The sequence below is a fragment of the Macaca fascicularis genome, chromosome 14, assembly GCF_037993035.2.
Source record: "Macaca fascicularis isolate 582-1 chromosome 14, T2T-MFA8v1.1".
Classification (NCBI taxonomy): domain Eukaryota; kingdom Metazoa; phylum Chordata; class Mammalia; order Primates; family Cercopithecidae; genus Macaca; species Macaca fascicularis.
This window is the reverse complement of record NC_088388.1, coordinates 128,909,654-128,917,493: the sequence shown is the minus strand read 5'-3', so window position 1 is coordinate 128,917,493 and position 7,840 is coordinate 128,909,654.

The following is a 7,840-nucleotide window of genomic DNA, read 5'->3' as shown; positions in this document are numbered from 1 at the left end:
TAAGAAAAAGTGACTAAGACACAGACACACACAGAGGGAAGACCATGTGAAAACACAGGGGAATACAGCCATCTATCTACAAGCTAAGGAGAGGCCTCAAGAGAAACCAACCCTGCCGACACCTTGATCTTAGACTTCCAGCCTGCGGAATTGAGAAAATCCATTTCTGCTATGTGAGACCTCCAGTCTGTGACACTTGTTATGGCAGTCCTGGCCAACTAGTACATAGCTCTGCCACGTTTCTTTTTAACTGCCGCAGAGAATTCTATTTTATAAATGTACTATAACTGATTTAAATAACTCTCCTTTTGGTAGCTTCCTAAATCCTTTCTCTCGTTCCTTCTCTTTCCTTTCTTTCTACCTTCCTCTTTTCCTTCCTCCCTTTAGTTTTTCTTTCTTCTCTCATCCTTTTCCATTAGAAACCATGCTGGGCTGAACATTCCTATAGGTTTAATCTTGCATATTTATGAATGAGTGTTTTCAGAGGTTAGATTCATCATAGAGCTCTCATGTCAAATATGAAGCGTATCTTCTAAGTCAGTATAAGTCATGTTGCCTGGGAGCTTTGAGTTTTCCAAGCTACAGTTTGTTAAATAATTCATCATGGTTCTTTCCCTGTACTAAACTGGCTTCCTGCTCTCCCTTCTATGTTTCCTGTTTTGTTTTGTTTTGTTTTTATTATTGAAGTTGACCTTTTTCATAGCAAAAAAAAAGAAGAAGAAGAAGAAAGAGTCATTCACATAGTTGACTCTAGAAAATGACATAACTCTCAACTCCAGAGAAGTCAAGGATCGTGTTTTGTCTCTACTTTCAGTTTAGGACTCATTATCTCTTGAGTTCCCTGATTCCTTAAACTTGTAGAGACCAACCTAGGAAGTCACATGGCTGTCGTTGCTCCATATGTCATTGTTGTCATTGCTAAATCCCTCTAAGAATAGTTCTGGGTGGAGACGGGCAGTGGCATGGCAGTGTTGCAGAGTTCACCATAGTTAGCTTCAAAGAGCTCAACCCATTAATGCAGAGACGTGTTTCTGGCACTCGCGTATAAATCTATATTCCTCTCTCCTCTCCTCATTTCTCTTACCTAAAAAACTCAATACCACAGAATTTCAGAATACTATTCCCTTGTTTAGAAACCAAACTCTCCATTGCCAAGGCTTAACATGAAGCCCCAACTTTCTGGGCAGAACTCAAGCTCCCTCACCAGTCTGGTTCCACACCCTCTCCCCCACCACACCTCTCAGGCACAGTGCCGCTGCTCCAAGCCGGCTTCTTCCTCCCCTGCAGAGAGGCTTCAGTTGTCCCTGCCAAGTGCCTTTGTTCAGATCAGCCGTACCATGTCAACATGAGACTGTGACCTCTCAGAGTGCACATCCTTTGTCTCATATTCCATTATTTCTGGAATATACTGAGAAAATAATAATAAAATATCAAAAAGAAAGAAGGAAGAGAAAAAGAACAGGGAAAGACAGCCTTGCATCAAGGGGAGGCCTCCCCTGAGTTTCTCTGTACCATCTCATGGCTCTCTTCTCCAGCCTCCAACTCTGACCTGTGCTTTCCTTGCCTGTGTCAACTCCTCATCTTTCATAACTCCTTCTCTTTTTGGACTACTCCATACTGTTTATTTACCTCCCAAGTGCATCACAGTCCCCTGACCTGGACTATAGGCCCTTCGAGGATATGGCCAATGCTTTGGGTTTCTTTCTTAGTACTCCAAGCACACACTGCAATCAGTAATTATTGGACCAAACTGAAAATACCATCCACCACCCAACCCGCTCTTCTCTGACGGTTGAGATAGAAACTTGGCTATTGAGAATCTCTGTGAGATCAGAGGCCCAGGAGTAACCATTCTTACCGTTTCTAGCACTAAACCTATCAAGCCACTTGTCAAGTACCAACCTCTATAAACATCAGTTTTCTAATCTGCAAAATAGGGATAATAATAGAATGTACTTCATCAAGTTCCTTTGAGGACACATAACTTATGTAAACACTTACAACCTATAAACACATATGACATACACAACATACCATCCCTTAAGAGTGCCTGACTATTGAGAACTCTCCCTTGGCAACAGCCAGCCTTCTTTTTATCCCACCTTCCACTAGGAACTAAGGTCTCTTTCCCTAAGACCAAGTACAAAGAAAATGCAGTGAATAGAGCTACCCACTGGGCAGCAGTGCAGAGTTCAAAACAGATTTTATTTGCTAGGTATGGGCATGACAAGTACAGGGAAGAAATAGAAATATTTAAGTATAAGTGTCCTGGTCGCTGACATCTAAAACTACTTTAAAAGTCAAGAGGAGCTAAGGAAACTTCAGAAGCTAATCTATATACTGAGATTTTGCAAACGTTTATTCCCGTTTGGAGGGCTCCCTACCAAGGGAAGAGCAGGTAGACACGCCCTGGGTGAGCAACTTCCAAATATGAGGGGAGAAGCATGGAAATGTTTGAAGTATACAGCCAAAAGATACCTCTCCTTTTGCTTCACATGAAGTGGCAGACAAATTTTTTTTAATCCCCTTGGAGCTGAGGTTTTCAATTTATGGAATCGATGTGTCTTATAGCTTGAAAGGGAATGTGTAATTTACAATCAAGTTCAATGCCTCATCTAACAAACAGGGAAATGAACACCCAGAGGATGACCTTGTGCAAATGGCCCAGTGCTAGCAGAGTCTAGACAGATGCTTGGTTCTCCTGTCTCCCCGGGCTGTGGTTGTCCAGGGCACCAGGGCCATGTCTAAATAGGTGACTTTTCAAGAAATAAGACTAAAGTGAACTTACCAAGACATAGTGCCCTGGACTTATGGGAACTAGGAAAAACTTTCCCATCCAGCAGTTAGGTATTTATCTAATCATCTCAAAGGCAATCTCTATGTGCAAACTTGCCTAGGATGTTAGGGAAAAAAATAGCAGTGGCCTAAACCATTCCAATCTCCATTTCTGATAGAGATTAGGCAACAAGGAGATTTAGCCAGATTGCTTCAGGAAGGTTTTTTTGCCCAGATATAATACGTAAAATAAACCTCTCATTCAGAAGATCTTCAATTTTTGTCAACCTAAGTCCAATCCACTTGCCAATCCAGTCCACAGTGTGTTACACGTTAAAGCCACAGGCTTCCTTATGGGTAACATATGTTGCTGAGACATGTGGAGCCATAATATCTCGTAACCCAGTGATACTGTCCCTAGAGTTAATATAACTCCACTAACATATGTTTCTGCTATTCCCATCCTGAGATACCAGTATTGAAATATATTATGTACAATGTACAGTTAATTGAAAGATACAGGGGGTATATTAAAAAATAAATCTGTTTCTACGACCTCTGCTAAAGTACATTTGAAATACCATATCGTTACTTTCACACTAGTGTATGTGAACTATCTCTGTTGTTTCTTCTGGTCTCTAGTTTTTCCTTTCACTCGCCCATGTCTTCTTGGTGCCATGCTAACCACACAACACTAAGGCCAGAGGTTGGGGGATGTGATGCCAGGAACTAAGGCAGTGAGTAAGGAGGCGTGGTTGGAAGTGAGAGCAACAGGAGAACTCATCTGTCATCTCATCCCTCTGAATCCTGGCAGTACCATATTTTAGAAACTTAATTCCAAGAGGAAGTCAAGTATATCCGTCTTTCCCCTGCCCTTGTTGCATAGTCATATCCATGTGTCAAGGAATGGCCTAATTGTATACTCCTTTTGTAAAGCAGGAAGTCGTTGAGATGAAAAACATTAATCTGCATTTCCTCTGACACTTCTTTTATTGTCATACCCTGCACACAGTTAGCGCTTAAGACCAGCTCATACTTCTCCTAGATATTTCTAGAATTTATGTCATCCTCTCCAATCCACTTACACTGCTAGGCTTTCATGGTCTTAAATCTGGATTATTGCAGGAGCCTCTTACTTGGTCTTCCTGCCAACAGTCTTTTCCTATCCCAGTCCATACTTACTACCAGCTCACTGGAGTGGTGAGCTAATTACAGCCTGATTTAAAATATTTCCATGGCTCTCTGCTGCCTGTCAAACAAAGCAAAAACTCCCTAATGCAACATAGAAGGCCCTCCACGATCAGACCCCAGCCCAGTCCAGGCTTCAACTCACCACTCTCTCCCATGCATTCTACAGTCCAGCCATACCAAGTTGTTTTCATTCCTGACCTCCGTGCCATTGTACGTGCTAGCCACACTTCCAAGAATCTCCTTATCTGCCCAACAAATTCTCTTCATTCCTCAAAACCCAGCTCAAGAGCATCATTTCCTCTGACTCCTTCCCAGGTCCACTCAAAGTGATTCCTGCAATTGCTTCTTGTATAATTCCCATAGATGTATAAGCATACTTCTGTCAGAGCACTTCTCATGCTCCATCATAATCATTTTCTCACGTCCATCTCCCCCCAAAAACATGTGTCTCGAGGAGTAGACTAAGTGGTTCATTCTGCAACTTATTCAGTAAATACAGGGCTCAGAATCCTGATGCCGCCATTTACAAGTTGGAGGAAACATCTAAAGGTCCCTAACATCTTTGATCCTCAGCTTCCTGATACACAAGGAGGGTCAGTGATAGAATATAATTCATAATGTTGTTATGAACAATAAATACAGTAAGAGAAGTAAAGCCCTTAACATAATGCTCATATATATGCTGGGTGATGGCTATTATCATTATATGATTACTGTGTGCCAAGCACTTAGTGCAAAGACAATTAAAGTCCGCCTTTGAGGTCTTTAGGGTATAGGTAAAGAGACAGACAAGCAATAAGCTCAATGTCAGAAGACGCAGAGGGTGCCATGAGAGCTCAAGATGGGGCACCTGTTGTCGCTAAATGTCACACCTGCTGGAAAGATTGAAAGCAGAAGAATCTGAAACAAAGGAAAACAGGTGCAGACTATGGACACACTCCAGTGAGACATGATGCTGGCCTGCACTACAGCAGCAGCAGTGGGCAGGAAGAAAGGAACCGAGTTTGAAGATATCCTGGAGGCGGATCCAGTCATGTGACTGGATGAATAATGAGACATTTGGGGTGGTCCGTGTGGGGTGGGTGGGGAGTCTGGGTGAACACAGGTGGGTGGGAGGGTTATGTATGCAGACACAGGATCCATTGATGTGTTGGTTTTAACCGAGCAGTGAGAGAGCATGTGATCCCCAAGGAAAGCGTATGAAATGCACGAGCCGAGCAGAGGGCTGCAAGGTGCAGCAGCACTCGGGAGGTGGTGAGGATCAAACAGGACCGTGTACACAGACAGACGGTGCCCGCACTGAGAAGTGTCCCCATAGTTCCACCAAAGACAGGGTCCTTCATCCCTCTTGGTTTGGTGCATGTTCCCAAGGAAGCCTCTGCATCACAAATACTCATTGACCACTGACCGTGTCGTCCCAAGCCCTGGGCTCTAGGTGCTGTGTGTAACTGCAGCTACGGAACCAGGTTCCCACGCACTGCAGACTCAGCCCAGGGAGGGTTCTTAGAGAGGTCATGTTATCCTCCTAAACACATTTCCAGAGCACTCGTAAAGGCTCTTTTCTCAAAATCCTCAACGACAACGAAACCACGTCAGGAGTATCTGTTCAATTCCCCAGGGCAGAGGCCGGGGGTGCTCCCTGCTGAGGCCAGAATCCCAGTCCCCTGAGGTCATCTGAACTGCTGGTCAGAAGTCTGGGACAGCAGTGGCTTAAGCCCCCGGACACTGTCTGGGACTGTGGCCAGGTACAGGAACAGGGAATGATATGAAGGCGATTGCTTCTAACAGCCTAGGAGTGCAGCTAAAATCTCATCAAATTCCAGCCATTCCCCACGACAATATTTTCACCCTTTTCCCAAATCCAGTTTTTCACGAGGAGATTTCCTCCTCTCTCCATCTCCCTCTATCCTACCCTTTCTGCCAAAATTGTTCTCCTTTGGAAACAAACAGTTCTGTTTCTTCTTTGGAATGCCTTGGGAGGTCGGGAACTCTTATCTCCTCCTTCACAACATTCTGGTCACTGCTTGGAATGTGACTTACGTTACTGACCACAGTTCAGGAGAGCAAAACAAAGGCAGGGCTGCCCAGCTGAGCACGAACGGGTAGGCCTGGAGGGAGGGGAAGGTGAGGGCTGAGTTTCTGGCTGCCCTCTCCCTGCCCAGTTTCCTGCTTTGGAGCAGCAAACATTTCATTGTAGCCTTCTCACAGCGGCCAGGGGCTGAGGGTGACACCGTGGCGGTGATGTCTGAAGAGCCTGAAGGGGGATGTTCTGCTTCTCTGGGATTTGTTGCTGGGATTGCAGGCTTCAGCGCTGACTCACCCACGAGGGCTGGACACAAGCCAAGGAGCAAAGGAACGACGCTTGGGTCACACGCGCTGCCCTTGGCCACGCCAGCTCAGCCTGCTGGGGGCTGGCCAGGGTTCACTGGGCAGGCTGAGCACGACCCAGGGGTCGACACCTTTTTGCAATTATCAAGGTTTATTTCTCACTGGGGCAAGAACACATTCCTCTCCAGAGGATGGATTACAAAGCAAATCGTTCCTGCCTCTCTTCAAGGGCCAGCATAGGAAACTGCTCCTTCCTTCTCCAGAAACTTTAAAATGCAGGCAGCTTTGTTGCCCTCCACACACCCCATTGCCTTACCTGGAGCTCTCCTGAACCTCCAGACCCCGCTGTAGTTGGGACCCAGCCTCCTCTGCTTCCTCTTTCATTGGCTGATCCCCAAAGCAGCCCAGAGGACCTTTTCCTTAGAAAGGTTTTACTGGCAATTGCATCAATGGAAAACAAAAAGGATTACAAAAATAACCCCAGGAATATGACATTTTGAGCAATTTTAGAAAGGTCTTACAATTGCTGACTTCCAGCTTAGACATTAACCCAGACCCCTGCGGGTCCCTTCTGGGCTTTCTGCTAGCTCCTAGACTGATGCAGGACCTTCTGGCTAGTTCTTCCTTCTTCCAGAAACTTCTATCAGGTGCTGAAACTTTGTCCAACCTCCCCACAACCCTCACCCACATACCGGAAGGGGCAGCTCTCCCAGTTCATGAGGAAGTCATTCCCTATGGCCTTGCCCTGCTGGAAAGTCAACAGGAGAAACTCCTTCATCTCTGAACCCCAAACTGAACACAAACCATCAGCTAGCAAAATCTGAACCATAACCGGCCTATACGCCCAGACTGCTAAAGCTGGAAGTGCCCTCACAGAACACTGGATCTACCCTTCTCACTTTGCAGGTAGGAAATGAGGATTCCAAGAGAGGATCTCAGACCTGCGACCAACACGAGTTTCTAGATGTTCTTTACGGTGCGTCACACCTCTCCCATGCCTGCGTATTTGCCAGCATTTCCAGACCAAAACAAAACTAGGAAGAGAGACACATTCTCCAAAGAGAATAAACCTTTCCCTCGAGACACTCGGGGTTTCCTCCTGAGGCAGGAGACTGGAAGCCCACAGGACGGGGCCCCTCTGGCCTCTCCCGTGCCTTGCGCCTCACCCACGTGCAGCCCCAGAGCTTCTCTCAAGCCCTCCTCACACCCTGCCCCAGCGGCCCCCAGAACTGGGCCTTCTGCTTGTCTGCTACAAGGCCCCTGTCCCCTTTTAACAGGGCTGCTGTCTCATCCTTCAATCTTGTTTCATTGTCCCTTCCTCTTAGGGGCTTTCCCTGATCACTCTCCCACACCCAAGCTCTTTTTTCTTCCTTTCTTGATTTGGCTTCTTCTCTCTGAAAAAAGGTCAAATCCAATTAAACACCCACACCCAAGCTCCCACTCTCAGCATCAGTTGGTGTCTCCTTCACTTGTAGGATGATCTGTCACAACTCTGTGCTTGCTGACTTGAGCTCTGCCTCCTCAGCGAACCTGGGAGCTGTGCAGG